Source organism: Sus scrofa, chromosome 1 (assembly GCF_054392235.1).
Source record: "Sus scrofa isolate SSC_HxYL_T2T_F1_AM1 chromosome 1, Sscrofa_HxYL_maternal_Yorkshire_Landrace_v2.0, whole genome shotgun sequence".
Classification (NCBI taxonomy): Eukaryota; Metazoa; Chordata; class Mammalia; order Artiodactyla; family Suidae; genus Sus; species Sus scrofa.
This window is the reverse complement of record NC_139383.1, coordinates 258,652,716-258,674,067: the sequence shown is the minus strand read 5'-3', so window position 1 is coordinate 258,674,067 and position 21,352 is coordinate 258,652,716.

Sequence of the window (21,352 nt, the reverse complement as noted above, 5' to 3'; positions counted from 1 at the left end):
AGGAGGAAACAGACCTATGAGGAGACAGACATGGAAACACATAAATATCATTCATTCATTGAAAGAAGAACTATGAGGAATCAAGAAAATGGTGAACAGGAAGGAGGAGAAATACAAAATTTACTTGATCTATTCTACCTGTAGAAATTGCAAGGTTGGTGTAAAAAATAATCCAAGCAAATGGACCAACATGCACAAAAACTTGGAAGTATGAAAGGAAGTGGAGGGGTGATGTTAGGGATTGAATTGTGTCCCCCAAAATTCATATGTTGAAGTCCTAAGCCTCAGTACCTCAGGATGTGACCTTATTTGGAAAAGATGTCTTTTTTTTCTTGGCTTTTTTCTTTTTTGTGGCATATGGAGTTCCTGGGCCATGGATCAGATCTGAGCCACAGTATTAAACTATGCTGCAGCTGTGGCAAAGCCGGATCTTTAACCCACTGTGTGGGGCTGGGCATGGAATCTTCATCCTGGTGCTGCAGAGATGCTGTCAATCCCATTTCGTCATATCAGGAACTGCAGAAATAGGGTCTTTGCAGGAATAATCAAGTAAAATTGAGGTCATTAGGGTGGATTTGTATCCATCCATATTGACTGGTATCCTTCTAAGAAGAGGAAATTCAGACACAGACACATAGAGAGGAATAACAGCGTGAAGACACAGGGAGAACATGACCATCTACAAACCAGGGAGAGAGGCCTGGAACAGACTCATCTGTCATGGCCCTCAAAAGTCATCCACACCTTGATCTTGAACTTCTAGTCTCCAGAATTTCTAAGACAATGCATTTCTGTTATTTAGCTACCTGATCTGTGGTACTTTGTTACAGAGGCTTTATTAAACTGATACAGATGGAAGTTTGTTTGAGTTTAAAGATGTTAAGAATAGGCAGAATTGAGAACAAATTATGGAAAGCCTTATGTGATGATACACTGAGGTTTCCTTTGCGGATTAAAGTTTGGTTTGTTTGTTTGTTTGTTTTTGCTTTTCAGGGCCCCACCTGAGGCCTATGGAGGTGCCCAGGCTAGGGGTCAAATTGGAGCTGTAGCTGCTGGCCTGCGCCACAGCCACAGCAGTGCAGGATCCAACCTGCATCTTCGACCTACACCACAGCTCACGCCAACACCAGATCCTTAACCCACTGAGCAAGGCCGGGGACTGAACCTGCATCCTCATGGATGCTAGTCAGATTTGTTAACCCCTGAGCCACAATGGGAACTCCATGTGGATTAAAGTTTGGGAATTCATTTTGTCAGTGATTAACTGCAGCAAAGACAAGCAATTGAAGACTGAATTTGAGAAAGCCCATTCTGATGGATGGACAGAGGAGGGGTCAGGGATCAAGAAGCCTGGGGAATGACTGACTACAAAGCAGCTGTGGCGGTAGTTCAGATCCAAGGGCCTGACAGCTTGGGCCAGTGCAGTGGCTGGGGGTTGCAGAAGATGAAACAGGGTGAAAAAAAAATTTAGGAGGGGACATGGGCAGGACTTGACTGGAAGTGTAAGTAACGCTGCCAAATTGCTTTGTCTTTATGTGGGGCTAACTGAGCTTATGCCTGAAAGTCCAAATAAACAAGTCAAAGAAGAAGTTGTTATTAATATGCTTCCTCCCAAGCATGATGGCACTGTCCAGACACTTAGAAACCATAGTCCTAATACTTCAATATTAAAGAACAATGGGACTTCACTAAAATCGATTATGTAAAAGCCTACGAACAAATGAAACTGTTAGAAGAAGTTACCAAGAGAATAATGAAGAAAACATCATTGATTTCCTTCTGGAGACAGCAAGAATTTTTTTTTTCCTTTTTCCTTTCATCATTCTTTTCCTCTTTCTTCCTTTCAACAATTAATTCCTGAACTCCAGCTTCATGTGAGGAGCTACATTTAATGCTGGAGCACCTAGAAAACAAACAAAACTTTGTAAAAGGAGCTTATGATTTACCAGAGGAGAGATGTATAAGCAAGAATCATAATGTAGTGTAGTAATGGCTGTAGGCATGCCAAGCTGATGGGCAATGCCTGCTCTGATTGAAGGAATTAGGGAAGACTTCCTGCAACTGCTAACTCTTGAGTTAGATCTCAAAAACAGTAGAGAAGGTTTCAATGTTCTAGACTGTGGGAGAGGGTGGTGTCTTCAGGGAAGTGCAAACAGTTGTGACTGCTGAATTATGCCATCTCAGGGCAGGCAGGAATGAGCCAAGTGAAGAGGCTGAAAGAAGAGCCTAGAGGTCTGAGCTTGCAAGCCTAATATTTTGTCTCTGAAATCACCAGTGTAGATTATGACACCAGAAAATTTTTTTTTAAATTGAAGTTAATTCATAATGTTGTGTTAGTTTCTAGAGTGCAGCAAACTGATTCAGTTACACACACATACATATATATTCCTTTTCATATTCTTTTCTATTATAGTTTATTACGAGATATTTAATATAGTTCCCTATGCTATACAATATGACCTTGTTTATCTAGTTTATATATAATAGTTTGTATCTGCTAATCCCAATATGACCTTATTTATCTAGTTTATATATAATAGTTTGTATCTGCTAATCCAAAACTCCTAATTTATTTCCCATTTCCCTTTGGGTAACCCTAAATTTGTTTTCTATGTCTGTCAGTCTATTTCTGTTTTGTAAATAAGTTTATTTGCATCATATTTTAGATTCCACATATAAGTGATATCATATGTTTGTTCTTTACTTCATTTTGCCTGATAGTGTCTAGGTCTATCCATATGTTTGCAAATGGCATTATTTCACTCTTTTTTACAATTGGGTAGTATTCTATTGTTTTTATATACCACATCTTCTTTATCCATTCATCTACTGATAGCCATTTAGGTTGCTTCCATGTCTTGGCTTTTTGCTGCTATGAACATTGGGGTGCATATATCTATTAAAATTCTTTTTCTCTGAATATATGCCTGGGAGTGGGATTGCTGACACCAAAAAGCTTCTGACTCCAGAGAAGAAAGAGGATTTTCCAGACCCTCTTTTCTCAATCATTCAGCCTTCAGAATAATTCCAGTAAGATTCTGGGTAAAGAAATGAATCTAGGAGTTCTCTAGTGATGCAGCAGGTTTAGGATCTGGCATTGTCATTGCTGTGACTTGGGTTGAATTGTGGCACCAACTCAGTCCCTGGCCCAGGAACTTATACATGCCATGGGTGAGGAAAAAAAAAAAAAAGAAAAGAAAAGAAAAATTAAACTCAGAAAGCTTCACCAGAGCAACAGTTTCTAGGCAGAGTTTGAAAAAAATTCTTAGGTCTCACTGTGGAGAACTGAGTAAACTTCTTAGAGGCTCTGCTGTTTTTTTTTTTTTTTTTTTTTTTTTTTGTCTTATTAGGGCTGAACCCATAGCATATGGAAGTTCTCAGGTTAGGGGTCGAATTGGAGCTGTAGCCGCTGGCCTATGCTACAGCCAGAGCAACTCAGGATCCCAGCCATGACTTCGACCTACACCACAGCTCACTGCAACGCTGGATCCTTAACCCACTGAGCAAGGCCAAGGATCGAACCTGGGTCCTTACAATTACTAGTCAGGTTTGTTACCACTGAGCCACGACAGGAACTCCTCTGCTGTTAGGTTTTTTTATAAGGATGGCATTATGCAGTGGAAAGGCTATAGGATTCAGGCATGAGTTATTGCCCAGTGACTCACTGTCCTTGACATGCAGAATAAGTTACTTTGTTTCCCTGAGCCTTCTCTGCTTCCTGAGAAGTCCTTATATTCTAGCCTTCAGTTAACCTTTCCTTGGGAAAGCTGCAGCCACTGCTGGACTCAGGTCCCACAGTAAAATGCACACCTATGATGAGAGAAAAAGAGAAGTTGACTCCAGTCTCTTCAGGGGTGGGTGTCTGAGTCAACAGCCAGAGTTGCAATGAAAGCTCAGAGCACGGCTGCAGTCAGCTTCCCGGGTGAAGTAAAGAATTCAGCAAAATCAAAGTGTTCCCGTCAGTAGCCTTTGGCTCCAACAGGGCCGTTCTAGTCAAAAAGCACAGCCTAGGCATGGAAAATCATGGACTGGAACAATCATAAGGCATTGGTGCAAGGAGGAAACTTGTAGATCATTGAGTCAAATTCCTGCCTTGCACAGAGGGGAAAACCGAGACTGGGCGAGTCTAGCAGGACTCAGCTATTCAAGCATCAAGTACCTCGTTAATCCCCTTTATTAGAAACTTTATTAGGGGAAATCTGGTATTGGAAAAAACCCTATTTCACCTGAACAACTGGTTTGTTCTTTATCCTTATCTTTTACACATGGAAAATATAATTAGAGTTAGTATTGACAGATAAAGTTGAATCCTTGATGAAGCATAAATTTTTTTTTTTTTTTTTTGGTATAAGTGTGTCCCAGATATCATATGGGACAAGTTATACTAAAGTTATTCTTTTTTATGTGGAGGTTCCTGGGCTAGAGATTGAACCCACACCACAGCTGTGACAACACCAAATCCTTAAGTACTAAGCCACCAGGAAACTCCCTGAAGTCATTCATTTTTTTTAACAACCAGAAATTCAAATTGCACTTGGCATCCTATTATTATTATTATTATTATTATTTGGGGGTGATATCTAGCAACCCTAACTATAGAGTGTCCTTCCATCCTCCATCTTTACTCTGACTGCCAGGAAGCTTAAAGGCAAATGTATCATCATTGCCTGCTAACAGGACTTTATGTACACACTTAGCTCAATTTTTCCTTCCCATTTGTTTATATTCCCTTCACCTCCTTTTCTTTATTAAAAATTCTAATTGTTTTATGTATCACAGTAAGCCACATCACAAACTTTGCTTGTATATGATTTTTAAAAAAATAACACAACATTACATTTGGTAATAGTTAAGGGCTAGACTGTGTGCTGAGTCCTGCAGATGTTAATGTGAATAATACTTGCTATTGGAGTTCCCATCATGGTGCAGTGGTTAATGAATCTGACTAGGAACCATGAGGTTGCAGCTTCAATCCCTGGCCTTACTCAGTGGGTTAAGGATCCGGTGTTGCCATGAGCTGTGCTGTAGGTCGCAGACTCGGCTCGAATCCCGAGTTGCTATGGTTCTGGCTTTAGGCTGGTGGCTACAGCTCTGATTAGACCCGTAGCCTGGGAACCTCCATATGCCATGGGAGCGGCCCTAGAAAAGACAAACAAACAAACAAACAAAAAATAGTACTTGCTATTCAGTCTCAAAAACTGTAGTCAAGTGGAGGAGATAGGCACGTAAATAATCACAACGCAAAGAGCTGAATGATGGATGTAGCTCAAGGCCACACAGCTAGTTGGTGGCAGAACCAAGGTGTGTTTCATGATATCATAGTCCATGTAGCTGGCTAGATGACAACTCTTTTCGTACATGTACCTACCTACCTACCTATCTATAGGACAGTGCCATGGACACTAATTGTTTGGCTCTCTCAACACCTATCCTTTTCAAGGAGTAGCATCCTCTTTTGGGGTGAAATTGCTCCCCTTTACTTAAACTTTGTAATATGAATAGAAATTGACAATCAGAGAACTTATTCTCCAAGGTCTTGGATGATTGGATCAGGATGTGGCAAAGGATCCAGGCCAAGCCAGGGTCCTCTCTAGAAATTTCCAAATTGGAGCAAAGAGAAAGGCAGTCCCTCTCTGGCGGCAAATATGAAAATGTAAGTATCAGTCATATTGCCTGCTGTGTGGAGGAAGCCTGGATGAGCACATACAGGAAATATGCAGAGAGCAGAAGAGACAAGAGATGAGAAAGCTCTTGCAACATAAGAGTTTTTAATTTCAGCTATTCTCAAAGCTTAGCAGCAGGTCTGCTTAATCCTCTTCACCTAAAATAATTTGAGTTGTTTTTCTGTCACTTGCAGCCAAAAAGTCTATTTCTCATAGAAGTTGAGTTGAATTACCATTATCATTTCTCCAACGTCCCTAAATTATAAAGGGGTACCAGGATGGCTTCTGGAATGGCTTCTAGAATTCAGTGGCTCCGAGCACAGATTATACACAAAGCTGTTGATTATGCCTCCAGATAGTGAAGGAATGCTCCTGCCCTTCTAAAGACACTGCAAAAACCCATGTTTTCTCAACCAGCTTCTGTGATACTCTCAAAATATTTTCACTTATGATAGAGTTGTATCTACAAAATCAAACACTACTGCAATGGGGTTCTCCTGAAAAGCTAGCTTAAGATCTCCAAGCTAGCTTCATGCTGCTGTTAAAACTCTTTGGATTTTAAAAATGGGGAAATTAAAACCCAGCAAAGCAAAGTGGGTTATTCAAATTCATAGATATTTGGCTTAGTATGTTCTGGAACCTATGTCTCTTGCCATGTATAACATGTGTCTTCCCAATATGCTCGGTCTTTTTTTTTTTTTTTTTTTTGTCTTTTTGCCATTTCTTGGGCTGCTCCTGTGGCATATGGAGGTTCCCAGGCTAGGGGTCAAATCAGAGCCTATACCAGAGCCACAGCAATGGTGGATCCGAGCTGCGTCTGCAACCTACACCACAGCTCACGGCAATGCCGGATCCTTAACCCGCTGAGCAAGGCCAGGGATCAAACCCGCAACCTCATGGTTCCTAGTCGGATTTGTTAACCACTGAACCACGACGGGAACTCCCCAAAATGCTCAGTCTTAATGGCTGGTGTCATTCACTGAGGACCCTCAATGTGGAAAGAAAATATTGATTGCGCTGAACACGAAAAGATCAAAAGCCTTTCAGACTATGATTGTGTATTTAAGTTAAATGATCATTTTGGGGAGTGACCATGGGAAAGTGGTTAAGATATAATATCCATTTTGGTTACATATTGCGATCATTTGTGAAATCTTCCAAAAAGAAAGATCTTGGAGTTCCTTCCACTCCCCCGGGGTCTACTGAGTCAGAATGTTTAAGAAGTGGTCATCAGGTTTTATATACTTAAAAATTTCCAAAGGTAATTTGTGTTGAACTGATCTAAGGACCAGCACTTGCCATTACTAAGGTAGATTTCTTGGTCCATGTTATCAGTTGTTTTATTAACAAAACTTAGGAAAAACTGTCTCTTGTGGGGGATTGATGTAAAATCAACACAACTGTTGGTACAAACAATGTAGACCTATTGTTTAAGCACCGTTATATCTCACTCATTCAACAAATATTTACTACTTCCCTACAAGTTGCTGGGGTCTGTGCTAGGCACTTGGATGCAAAGATGAGTCAGATGGAAGGCTGGGCCTCAAGTTGCCTTGAGGGAGTGATGTCAGAGTACCATGGGGGAAGGAAGTCCCAGGAAAGAAGTTGGAGAAAATTGTGGGGGTCGGGGGGGGTGTGCTTTGTGGCAGAGTATTTGAACTGGGTCATGAACAGCAAGTAGGATTTGGATTCACAGATGGGGGGATGCCCAAGTTAGGCAGGAGAAACAGCATAAACCAAAACTGGCAGCAGGGAAATAATAGCAATAATAATGATAATAGTTATACTAATAAGAGCAGCAGACAATTTTTGAGAGCTTGACATATGTGCCAGTTACAGGGTTATCTAAGTGCTTTACATGGTCATCTCTTTTTTTTTTTCACATTTTAAAAATTATAGTTGGTTTACAATGTTGTGCCAATTTCTTCTGTACAGCAAAGTGACCCAGTCGTACTTGTATATACATTCCTTTCCTTATATTATCTTCCAACATGGTCTATCCCAAGAGATTGGATATAGTTCCCTGTGCTTTAGAGTAGGACCTCATTGCATATCCATTCTAAATGTAATAGTTTGCATCTACTAACCTCAAACTCCCAGTCCATCCTACTCCCTCCCCTCTTCCCTTGGCATCTATACGTCTGTTCTCTATGTCTATGAGTCTGTTTCTGTTTTGTAGTTAGGTTCATTTGTGTCATATTTTAGATTCTAAATATAAATAATACCATATAGTATTTATCCTTTCTTTCTGATTTACCTCACTTAGTATGAGAATATCTAGTTGCCTCCATGTTGCTGAAAATGGCATTATTTGTTCTTTTTTTATGGCTGAGTAGTATTGCATTGTATATATGTACCACATTTTAATCTATTCATCTCTCGATGGACATTTAGGTTATTTCCTACATGGTCATCTCTTAATCCTCACAACAAAGCAGTGAAGTATGTACTTTTGCTATTTCCATTATACAGTTGAGAAAACTGAGTTTGTGATAAATTTGGTACTTACCTAAAGCCATACACAAAGTAAACATTTTAATTTTGTTCAATATTTGTTTGTGGAATGAATGGATATTTTAATTCAATACCTTCATTTCACAGATTAAGAAGTCAAGGCTCGGAGAGGTCAAGGGAGTTGCCCAACATCACCCAGCTAGTTGATGGAAGAGCCAGGAGTAGAGTCATTTTAGTTCACTTTACACTCTGCCATGTGCATGCATGACCTATGCCTGCAGTGTGATACTGAATGAGAGGGATGGGCTAGGATAGCATTTCCTTTAATCATAAATATTTGGAAGAAATGCAATACTCTCAAAAGGTAACTAAATGCAAAGCTGACCCCTAAACAATATCAAGCTTTTATTTATTTATTTATTGCTTTTTAGGGCTGTACCTGTGGCATATGCAAGTTCCCAGGCTAGGGGTCAAATTGGAGCTACAGCTGCTGGCTTACGCCGAAGCCACAGCAACATGGGATCTGAGCTGGGTCTGTGACCCACACTACAGCTCACAGCAATGCTGGATCCCTGACACATTGAGTGAGGCCAGGGATCAAACACACATCCTCATAGATTTTAGTTGGATTTGTTTATGCTGTGTTACAATGGGAACTCCAAGATAAAGCTTTTAAATGCAAAAGAACATATACAAAGGGGAGGAAGTAAAGCATGGTAGAGTAGAACTCATTTTGGACAAAGCTGCTCACCTTTGTGTCCTTGTCTATAAAATGAGGAAATTAGGCAAGAAGATCCCTAAAGTTTCTTCAATCCTGGCTATTCTGTATGACTTTAGGAAGGACTATGAAGATTATGTCTATGTATGTTTTTAGGTTTGATGGCCTGAAATAGAGCCATCAATGGATAATCATGGTCTATAAACTTATATCTGGGGGCTACAAGGCAGCTGTTAGATAAATGCTAGAATGTAGCATTTTTTCCCTTGAGTCCTAATTCTACACTTATTGCCTTGTGTGATGCTGAGAAAAGTCCCCTTGATCCATTTATGGAAACCTCTAGGACCTAGTCAATTTCCTCCTTCCAAAAGAAGGGACTTAGCAAGAGAGAGCATCATTTCTATGATGTCAAAGCTGAAGAAAAGACAGAGTAGCTCTTGGACCAGCGCCACCTGGACATTTCTGCTTGTTGTCTCTTTTACCCTAGACAGCATGCCCCACCTGACCCCGCATCACCTGATGCTCTTTAAGTCAAAACATAGGTTCATGTGTATTCTTTGCATTGTGCTGTGTTTTTTCAAGTGAAATAAATAAAAGGAAAAAAGGGGAGTTGAAGGTTGTTTGTAATTCATTTTAACTTATGCCACTTCATCTAATGCCATCTGTAGCTGCTTAACCTGCTTAGCAGCCTGAAAAGAGCAGGTATCCTGGAAAACATTCTCTATGTGTTGTAGAACAAGACCAACAGAAAAAATTTCCACACAGCAATAATGATTACTCTTTGTTTTTATATAGCATCTATCTCCAGAGAGCCTCAGAGAGACTTTGAGAATATTTTTTCATTTCTCATTTTAAGAAGCCTGTGAGGTCGATTAAAGAGGGTCTGTTGCCAGGTAGAGAGTTAGACAGTGAGGCAGACAACTTGCCTCCTGATTTCCTGAAAAGTTCTCCAGTCAGTAGTTTCATCATGAGAGCCAAGGATTTACATGACCCAGGAACCAAAGGATAGTGCTGATTTATCAAGTCCTTTTGTCTTGAACACGTCTGCAGCTCTCTGGTGAAATGCAGAGGCAAGAAATGTCCTTGATCTCAATTTTTTTTTCTTAAATATCAGAGTCAATATTGAGCATAACCAGGAGTTCCCACTGTGGCACAGTGGAAACGAATTTGACTAGTATCCATGAGGACATGGGTTCAATCCCTGGCCTTGCTCAGTGGGTTAAGGATCCAGTGTTGCTGTGAGCTGTGGTGTAGGTCACAAATGCAGCTTGGATCCTACATTGCTGTGGCTGTGGGTTGGCTGGCAACTGTAGCTCCTATTTGACCCCTAACCTGGGAACTTCTATATGCCACAGGTATGGCCCTAAAAAGCTAAAAAAAAAAAAAAAAAAAAAAAAAAGACATTGAACATAATAAGAGAAGAGATTTATAAATAGAGAAAAGGGGAGTCTAGAAAGAAACCTGAGGTATTAAGTTTGAACTGGAGATAGAGTAAATTCTTGGCTTCATTTTGAATTTATCTATCTATCCATCTATCTATCAAGACATAGATGTATATAAATATATGTATATACTTGTGTGTTAATGCATGTATATATATATATATATGTGCACAGATTTCTTGCCTCTATCTGCTGAAAGGGCCTAGAAGCAATGCCATTCCAATAGCTATGAGCACACTGGGGTCCTATATCTTGCTTTCCAAATAGGATTTTCCACTAAAAGAAGCTGCAGCACTTTAAAAAAAAAAGTTAACTCCAGAGTTGGGGCAAGAAAAGTATAACGTGAGCCCCTCACTTTTGGCAACAGAAAGTAGGACACACTATAAGGACAAGTCAAAAGGAAATCAGAATCAGGGGCTTCTATTGACCAAACCCAGGACAACTTAAGAATTAAAATCAATGATGGTGACAGATTATCTCCTGTTGCAGAAAATAAGAATTATTGGGTCTATATTGAAGAGAGAGAAAAAGAGGGGGAGAGAGAAGAGAAAGCTCTTTCTTATAGTAAAATGCCAACTAACAAATGATAACTGTAGTGGGGGTGAGGAAGATAGAAAGTCCTCATTTGACAACCATCTTGGTAGTCTTGGGCAGGACGACTTAGTGAATGCTAAACAGGGGAGTGGAGGCTTGTCGAAGTACAGGATATTTATTAGTTTTGAATATCTTGCTATAAAATATTTACCAGTCACAGAGATAAATCTGGGACTCTAGAATGGAGAAAACTGACAGAAAGCAATTTGACTGCCTGGGTCAGGGTTTGGCATCACTTGGGGTTGACTTAGAGTGACAGTAGTTACCTCTCTATGAAACACATTATGAGGAACAGAGTATCAAGTCTATGCTAGTTCTGCCCAAAATACATGCTCTGGGTCTGGTCATAAGGAGACATTGAACGGACCTGACTGAGGGATATCCTATGGAATGAAAGGCTTGTCATTCTGTCAAGTTCAAGAAAGACTAGAAAGGATGGAGCAACTCGAAGACATAACAACTAAGTGAAATGCACGATACTGAATTGCGTTCTAGATCACAAAGTAAAAAAGGCATTATTGAGAGAGTAACAAATGAATGGGGCCTGTATATGGTGGTGCCATATTAACATTGATTACCTGAGTTAGATGGGTACTCTGGGTTGTGCTGCAAAGAGTTTGAGTCTATTTGCAGATATATTGATCTCAAGAAATTAAAAAAATAATAATATGTGTGTGTGTGTGTGTTGTATTGGGGGGAGGGGGGAGCAAAAATATAGCCCAAAGTAGACAACTGAGAAATCTGGGTGAAGAAGATGTAAGATCTCTTTGTATTGCTCTTGCAACATTTCTTTTTTTTTCTTTATTATTTCAACTTTATTTTATTTTTTATTGTAGTTGCTGAACAGCATTATATAAGTTACAGGTATACAATGTAGTGATTCACAATGTTAAAGGTTATATTCCATTTATAGTTATTATAAAATATTGGCTATATTCCCTTTGTTGTACAATATATCCTTGTAGCTTATTATATACCTACTAGTTTATATCTCTTTTTTTTGTTTGTCTTTTTATGGCCACACACATGGCATATGGAAGTTCCCAGATGAGGGGTCAAACCAGAGCTACAGCTTCTGGCCTATACCACAGCCACAGCAATGCCAGATCCAAGCCACATCTGTGACCTACACCACAGCTCATAGCAACACCAGATCTCTTAACCCCCTGAGCAAGGCTGGGGATCGAACCTGTGTTCTCATGGATACTAGTCAGATTTGTTTCCACTGGGCCATAATGAGATCTTTGCGACTAGTTTATACCTCTTATTCCCCTAAACCTAAATTGCCCCTCCCAGATTCCCTTTACCCACTGGTAATCATTATTAGTTTGTTCTCTAGATCTGTGTTCTGCTTCTTTTTTTTTTTTTATCATATTCATGCATTTGTTGTATTTTTTAGATTCAATATAGAAGTGATACCATACAGTATTTGTCTTTCTCTGACTTATTTCACTTAGCATAATGGTCTTCATCCATATTCCTGCAAATGGCAAAATTTCGTTTTTTTATGGCTAACTAGTATTTCATTGTATATAGATACCATATCTTCTTTATCCCTTCATTTTTAGTGGACACTTAAGTTGCTTCCATGTCTTGGAAATTTAAAATAATGCTGCTATGTACATTGGGGTGCATGTGGTATCTTTTCAACTTAGTGTTTTTGTTTTTTGGTTTTTTTTTTTTTTTGTATATATTCAGGAGTGGAATTACTGGGTCGTATAGTATTCTAATTTTAGGTTTTTGAGAAACCTCCATATTGCTTTCTATAGTGTGCTCTTGTAACATTTCTCAACACTTAATACTATTAGACAATAGAAGATAGCTTTATGAGTTTAGATAAAAGTATTAATTCATTTGGAAGAATTTCCTATGTCCCTAGACCCTAATCTCAGATACAATAATTAAAGGAATCATTCTCTCCACACCAGGACTTTATTTATTCAACATTTTCATGTACTTAGTACAAGGTACCAAAAAAACCCCATAGTACTAGATGATAAAAAAAAGGTGGAATTAAGCTATGGAGCTCAAAATTAAGAGATTGTATTTCATTGAGATCTGGAGAGATTTCATAGAAATGAAGCTTCAGATGGGTATTTAAAGCAGGATGAAATGTAGTCCAGGAGAACTGGGAAGAAAGCATTCAAACTAGAGGGAGGAGACAGAGAAGTGACATAGAGTTAGGGAAACAGGACTGCTTACGGCAGCACTATTTTGTATTACAAGTGGCAGAAACCATTCAAACATCTCAAGAACAAAAAGAGACCTTATTGTTTCCCATAAATGAAAAGTAGGTAAGTAGCCTAGCTTCAGGTATAGTTTGAACCAGGTGACTAAAATATATCATTTGGACTGGATTCTCCATCTCTTGGCTCTGCTTCTCTCTGTATTGACTTCATACAGAGTTGGATTCTTAACCCAACAGTTTGGGAAAGAATTAAGTATCAGTTATGCTTCATTGGTGTAGCTTCGATCACATGTCTATTTCAGAATCAATCATGATAAAAAGAATCAAATACTCTAATTGCCAAGTCTTGTCATTATTCTTTACTAGGGTTAGGGGTGGGATTAACCCCTACTGAGAGTTGAAGAGGAGTAGTTTTCCAAAGGAAAACTGGAAGTGCTATAACCAGAAAAAGAAGAAATGGACATGGAGCAGTGTAACTCTGCCACTGAGTGTCTGGGGAGCACTGAGTAGTTCAAAATGACTCTAATTTGGGCATCTTAAAGGAGAATAATAATTAAAGTGGGAATCCAACTTGGGATAATTGTTTGGAAGATCTTAAAGACTAGACTGAGACCATGGTTCTTATTTTATGGGCTAGAGTAGGAATTGGCAAACTTATTCTATTAAGAAAAACAGATAGTGGATATTTTCGGCTGTGAAGGTGATGTGGTTTCTACCACAATACTCTTTTCTGCTGTTGTAGTGTGAAAGCAGCCACAGACAAAACAGACAAAAGAGCATGGTTATGTTCCAATAAAACTTTATTTACAAAAATAGGTGGTGGTCTGGATCTGGCCTGTGGGCTGTAGTTTGCAGATACTTGGTTAGAGGAAGCCATTAAGAGCTTTGAGCTGCAAATGATATCATCAGAATTATGCCTTGGGAAGATGCATGGAGGCAATAGACCAAAAGTGGGAATTAAAAATTAGGAGGCTGTTGCAATGGTCCAGGTGTTTGTATCATGGAGAAACCAGCATTGCTTTTAGGAGCCAAGGGTACCTGGGAATTGGGCCTCACAGACTTCAACTGGCACATAGCTGAGTCTGTCTGTCCTTAGGTGACCTAGTTTCTCAATATCTTGCCAGTTCAGCCACTTCTGAAATCCTAGCCACCTCTGAAATCCTGTGTCGGAGTTTGTAAATCATCTTGGGAGCCTGATTATTCCTTTTCTTTGCTCTGCAGTGTTTTTGATTTTGAGCACTAAGTCTGTACTATTTGTATGAGAGGGAAAAATCAATAGAAAGAGAAAGTTTAATAAAAAAATACATTCTCCATTGACTTTAATTAACTTGGCCTTACGTTTACTACTCTGGCAAGTATGGAAAATAGAAAGTAAAAAAAAAAAAAAACCCCAACCTACATCTTACCTTACACACCAAGCTTTTTAAGAATAAAGCCTCAAATTAAAATTCATGTGTATCAGTGATTTATTTGTCTGTAACAAGTTGAAGAAAAAGAATAAGAAAGGGGAGAAAAGCAATTCTCTAGTTGGATCTGACAGAACAGGTTGGCACTTCTAATTCCCATGGTAAATGACTGAGTACCAGAATCAGTTCAATAATTTACTGTTGTCAGAGAACCTTGCATTTTTCTCAGGTGTTCATGGCTTTGCTGTCTTCTTCAGTCTTGTGTCTTAAGACTCACAGTCTTTACAGCCTGTCTGCTTGTCCCTTCAGCATCGATGCTTTCTGCTTTGAGTGGGTTCCTCTCATGAGGCAGTGTGGTTTGGAGGAACAATGTGGGTCCCCGCCTTCTGCCAGGTGCCTGCAGAGAAATCCCATGAATTTGCCAATGGTTCACATAACTGAGACTTTTCCTTTCATTTGCAGTGACACATGGCTATCTGTAGTCGTGTGCATTAGTGTGGTGTATAAGCGCATGAGCATCTGGGGTGCCACTTTAATCCATGATGTCACATGCACATTGGAGTTCCCATTGTGGCACAGCGGAAGCCAACCCGACTAGTATCCAGGAGGATGCAGGTTGAATTCCTGGCCCTGCTCAGTGGGTTAAGGATCTGGTGTTACCATGAGCTGTAGTGTAGGTCGCACATGCGGCTCGGATCTGGTGCTGCTGTGGCTGTGGCATAGACTGGCAGCTACAGCTCTTATTTGACCCCTCGCCTGGGAACTTACATTTGCCCTGGGCGTGGCCCTAAAATGAAAAAAAGTCACATGTACACTCAGTTGTATGATAGGTAGATGAATGAACAGCCATTATCATCAGTATAGCATACCTAGGCATAGCCAGATGAACTGCATCACACACATACTATTTATATTTCTTTATATATAGCACATATTTAGACAATAGAAATACACTTAAGGTTAAAATGTATTTAAGACTAAAATATAAGCATGTCTGTGTGTATACTCCAAATACACGTACGGCGCCACTGTGTAATAGCCACGTGCTTTATGTGGTCTGGTCCCCATCATTTCTCTGACTATAGTCCCTGTAATACTCTCTCCCTCCATCCTTATATTCCAAGATCCACCTTGCTGTTCCATAATGCCAGGGACATTTAACCTTGGGTCTTTGCACTGGTTGTAACTGGAAAACCCTTTCCAGCAGCTATCACAGGGCTGTTTTCTCACTTTCTATTAAGTCTTTGTTCAGACACCAGCTTCTCAATGGAATCTACATAACCATTCTATCGCTCCATTTAAAGCTACAACCCCCTCTCTAGTCATATTTCTTATCTGAGTCCACTGTAGCACTTAACCTTCTAAGACATCATATAACTTATTGTTATATTTACTTTTTTATGGCCACACCTGCAGCATATGGAAGTTCCTGGGGCAGGGTCTGAATCCAAGCTACAGATGCGGCAATGCCGGATCCTTTAACCCGCCATGCCAGGATGGGGGTGGAACCTGCACCTCTGCAGCCACCTGAGCCACTGCAGTTGGATTCTTAACCCACTGCACCACAACAGGAGCTCCTGTTATGTTTACTTTTTAACATCCACTCTCTGCTGACATGTAATTTCTACAAGGGGTAAGGGTATTTGTCTGGTGTGTTCATGGATGTATCCCAAGCATCTAGAACAGAGCCCAACTCATAGAAGAATGAATGAATGGATACATATGAATATATAAATATTCCTTTATCTACACTACATGTTTGCTGGACCATATCCATATATTAAGAGTGGCAACATCCAATGTTATAAACATAAATTGTGGTATAATCTGAGTATGTGTATATGTATATACGTATGTGGAAAGAGTTGGGTCTTAGTGACTCTGTGCACTGCAGCTAGAGGAACTATCATTACAATCCACAGAGAGATAAGTTCTGGGTGATAAGAAGTTTTAGAAAAGAAACTCATTGGATCCTGAAACACAGCTTTTGGACCTGGAACTATGTTGATTTCCAGAACCTAAAGGTTATGAGTTAACTCTGTCTACTGTTAAACTCAATAAGTAACACAGAATTTCAGCTTTGAGAACTTTATTGTAAGGTGAGGTCGAGGAACCAGGAAGAATAGCTTTTACTGCTTTAGATCTGGGCTCAAACATGTCAGTCTCTTTCAAGACTCCCGTCAGGTTCAACCTGGGGAATATAAACCAGATGGGAAGTTTGAATTCAAAAGCCTTGACTTTTGGAGAGCTGAGGAGATATAAAAAGTCACATGTTTCTCTTCTCTGCCTTCCCCCATCACTAGCTAACTTTGTGTGTGTTTGTGTGTGTGTGTGTGTGCATGCACACACACACATGCATGTATAAGCATATGTGTAATGGGGTAGGGAAATGTTTATGAGCTATTTTGATGTTTTCCGCTAATGTATCACAGAAACCAAGCCTGGATCTGAGGGTCCTGCAGACACCCCCTGCGGCTCCTTGAGACTTCTGGAACTACCAGAATTCGAATTACCCTAGCTGGCTTTCTGACTGCCTTGTGACTTCTCTAGAAAAATGGCAAATTTCCAAGTCCTGTTCTCTCTCATATCCCTTGCACTTTAACCTAAAAATATCTTTGAAACATTATGAGACATAACTATGGTGACATAATTTATTGGCTGAACTGAGATACTTTTGAGAGTAAAGTGGACTATATCACTAGTTACATCTCTTCTGCCTGTTCTTCCTCCTCTTCATCTTGCTTTCCTTATTTATTCACATTATTGTTGAATATCTATTTTTTTTTTTGCTAGCTACTGTGTAGGTCCTTAGGTGTACAATGATCTGCAAAAATAACAGTATATGTCCTCATGGAGCTTTCAGGTTTAGTGAAGGAGAAAGATACTGATTCATTCTTTCAACAAACAGTTCTTGAGTGCCTACTGTGTATTTGCTGCTCTTTTAGACAATGGGACATAGCAGTGATCAAAATAAATAAAATTCCCTGCCCTGTCCTTATGAAACTTAGACTTAACTGTGCCATTACAAACTATAATTCCTTCTCTGAAGGAAAGAGATGCAATGCTAGAAAAGCCGAATAACACCCAATTCTAGTCCAAGGTCAGGAATGAATCCTCTGAGGAAATCTTGAGTGTGGATGAGTGAGGGTTAACTAGATGAAGAAGAGTGGAAGGGTCAAGGGGGAACCTTTGTGGCAGAGGAAAGAGCCTGTGCAAAGGTCTTGAGGTAGGAAGAAACATGGCATCTTCAAGGAACCAGGAAGCTGGAGTGTAGGTACCTGGTGGAGGTGGGTGGTGGACAACATGAGGTGAGTCTGGAGGAAGCAAGAACAGATCTCTTCTATGGAAGTTGTTAGGCTGGGGTAAAGCCCTCCTTCCCACCTGGTTGCACAAGGAGGTGGTGTATCCTGAGATAGTTCCTGGGGTGTTGCAGCAGGGCCGAGCCCCGTGAAGCAGCTGCACAACATACTCAGGAAGATGAGCTTGAGTGTAGCCCCACGGATGGAGTCTACTGCTCTGATAAGACACAGAGAACAGTCAGATGTCTTCCTGTGTGGTCGCACACAGGAAAGGAAGTGGCAGCGAGAACTGGTGGGGCAGAGGAAATCTGTGGTCAGGATAAAAAGATGTGGTCTCAGATGAATTGGTAGAGACTATGTCTGGGAGGTACTCTTTATACTCATGCTTTTATTCAGTCATATTTATTGAGCCTCTATAATGAACAAGAAACCCTGTTAGGCAGTGAAGGTTCAACCCTTACTGCGAGAGATGCTATTTCTGCCACCAAGGGAATTTCATTCTACTTGACAGAATAGGTCTAGGCACCATATTTTAAGAGGGACAATGAAAGCTAGAGTCTGGGCCTGACAAAAATATAATCTAGACATCAGAGCCCAAGAACAGAGTTGAAGATTAAAGGTCAACATGGTGATTGCCTTTCTAATCTCCACAGGAAAGGGTGCAGGGTGCACCTTCTGTTTTATTTCAGAAGGTGGGAGTTGATGCGGAGGATAAGAGTTTTGAAGAGGACTCTTCTGGTAAAAAATAAAATATATTGTTTCAGTGGTAAAGGAGTTTTGGGATTCAGTATGGTTTGCATTCTCAGCAAACACTTCAAGACTGATCTAGTGACCATCCAGTATGGATACAGTGGCAAGAGCTGCTCCCAGGGACAGAAGATGAGCTGGGAATTTGCAGTTTACTAAGGGACCCAGAGATACACAAATAATGTAAAGAAGTAAACCTAAGAGAGGTAAGGTGAAATGAGGTAGGGAAGGGAAATGGTTCATTGTGCAACACAGAAGGCTCAGGCTTCCTGGTTGTACCCTGAATCGCTGGTGGTATGTACTTCATTATTCAACATGCCACCTCAGAGTTCTGCCAGGTAAGAGGCCATCCTCTCAGGTTTGGGAACAGAAAAATTGTTGGGTGGGACATTGTGCTACTTTGTTCTAGCCAGGTGGCCAATGGGATGCAAATCTCTTGGATCTGGAAACTTTCAACTATAAAATGTTTTAGGGTGTAAGCCTCTGATTTCTGTCAGACAATATTTAAACAGTAGATTCTGATCTTTAATGAAAGTGTGGTGATAAAATTCATCAGAGATTTTTGTTATCCTTGACTCTGCTCTTCTTAATCCGAAGCCAAACCTTGAAAGAAATATGTTCTGAAGTCACTTTGGGAAGACACATTCCTCCATCCTTAGTAATGGATAATCTGGCAAGGACAGTACTTGCCATTGTTGAAAGTGTTTACTGCTTATGTGCTAATTTTAGATTCTTGGAAGAGTCGATGAGGGTAACAATTATTATAGTTATCTTCATTTTAGGGATGATAAACCTGAAGCTCAAAGAAGCAAGAGTTTTGTTCAGTCATTTACAGAAAGGTCTTGCATCAGTCTGGGTATACTGGATTACATGACTGGGATAGACAACCTCCAAATCTGGGGGACATCAAACAATAACAGCTTAATTCCCTCTCATGCTAAGTGTAGAACGGAGGGCCTGCTCTGCATCATCATGGTCCTCACCCTGGGATGCACACTGACAGGACATCTATAATTGGTGCATTGACCATCACCATGGCAACCAGAAAAGAGAATTCACCAACTTTTAAATCTGCCATTTGGCAGTGACTCACCTGATTTGTGCTCATATTTCATTGGCTGGACTTAGACTAGAGCTAACTTTAAGTAGGCGGAAAATTGAATCCTACCACTTGCCCAGGAGAGAGAACTAGACTATTTGTAAACAGCTCTAGAGACTGCCAACATGCTAGGGGTGCAATTCCAATTCATTTCTTCTGTCCCAACAAATCCATTTCCTTTCCTCTGAGCTCCCTCTCTCTTCATGCTAAAAGTAGAATTAAGACTGAGGTTGACACAAGCAATCCAAGTAGCTGGAAAAATCCTACATTATTTCCTTCTCAGTTTTGTCTCTTGGTGTCTTTTTTTTCCCCTGCACCACAGCCTTTGAATGTTAACATATGTCAGTTTTCTCTTCCTATGTGACAGTGTGGAATGGCTGGGAGACATTAGACTAGGCTTCTCTATAACTATTATAAACCTTGCTATATTTTCTCAAATGAATTATCCAAAGATATACTTGGAACACAAATCCAAAGGAATGATTCTCCCCATAGAGGAAACACATATTTCATTTACCATTAAAACATACTTCTAGCTCCACCACCAGCCTTCTCAATACACACATACATAAAATGCATAAACTCGTAAATACCATAAAATTATGAGGGGGAGATAATGAGGAAGTAATCTCAGAAACATTGTTACTTATGGTTGCCCAATGCCATCTTTGATCTTTTGGACAGTGTGTCTTTAAGAACTCTAGCCTGGGCTACTCTGTGTTGAGTTTTTTCAAAAAACTTTAATTATTGCAGACTAGAAAATTCTAGAGTCCCAATATTTCATAGCAGCATCAGCAGTAAGGGAAACAGTAGCAGCTAAAAGAGAGAAATGAGATATTTGTTGAGAATTCATACAACAAAAAAAGTAAATAATCAGGTAAACAATAATAAGAATAAATCCCAGCAAAACAAAAAATGTAAATGGCATTGATTTTGACTGAAGCTTCTCTTTTTTGAACTCAGGGTATATAACTAGGGAGTTTTTGACAAATATCTTTGTTACTCTTTCGTGTCCTGGATGTTGTAGATGTCTAGATGAAATGGACACTTTGTCAGAATTGTCAAGTCAGGAGATGCTGTGTGTTGCTATACCTTGATTTATGTCCCCTTGTGCTACAATGCCCATTAGATTGACAGGAAGAAGGAGCAAATATAAATGATCAGGATTAGTGCTTGGTGGTCTATATACATTAACTTATTTAATACTATGCTATCCCTATAAGTTAAGTGTTACTATCCAATGAAGGAGGGAGATGAGGATCAAAGAGACTTAAGAGCTTTCTTAGGATTGTATAATTGGTAGAGCAAAAATGCAAACCTAGATTTGGCTGGATCCCAAATGCAAGCTTTTTAAAAAACATGCATCTCTGCCTCTTGCTGACCACAGGGCTTATATCCAAGAGGACTAGCTATTAAAACTGAGCACTTTCACCATGCAAGGTGGCCCAGTCCACTAGATATGGTTGGAATGTAGGTAGTATATGGTAGCATTCTGGATTCAGTTGATCATTTGCCGCAAAGGAAAGTTCTAGAACATATTTCTGTTGTGAATCTATTCAGCACACAACTTGCACAGTCGTATGTGACACTTTTTCCTAGACAAATTGTTTAGAAATGTGGATGGCACTTAGCTTTCAATCAGTGAGTATAGGAAAGAGTTAGCACTGTATCCAGGGCCTAACCAGGCCTGTTGGGCTGAGAGCTGGACTCCATTATCAACAAGCAGTAAAGTGCTAATTAGG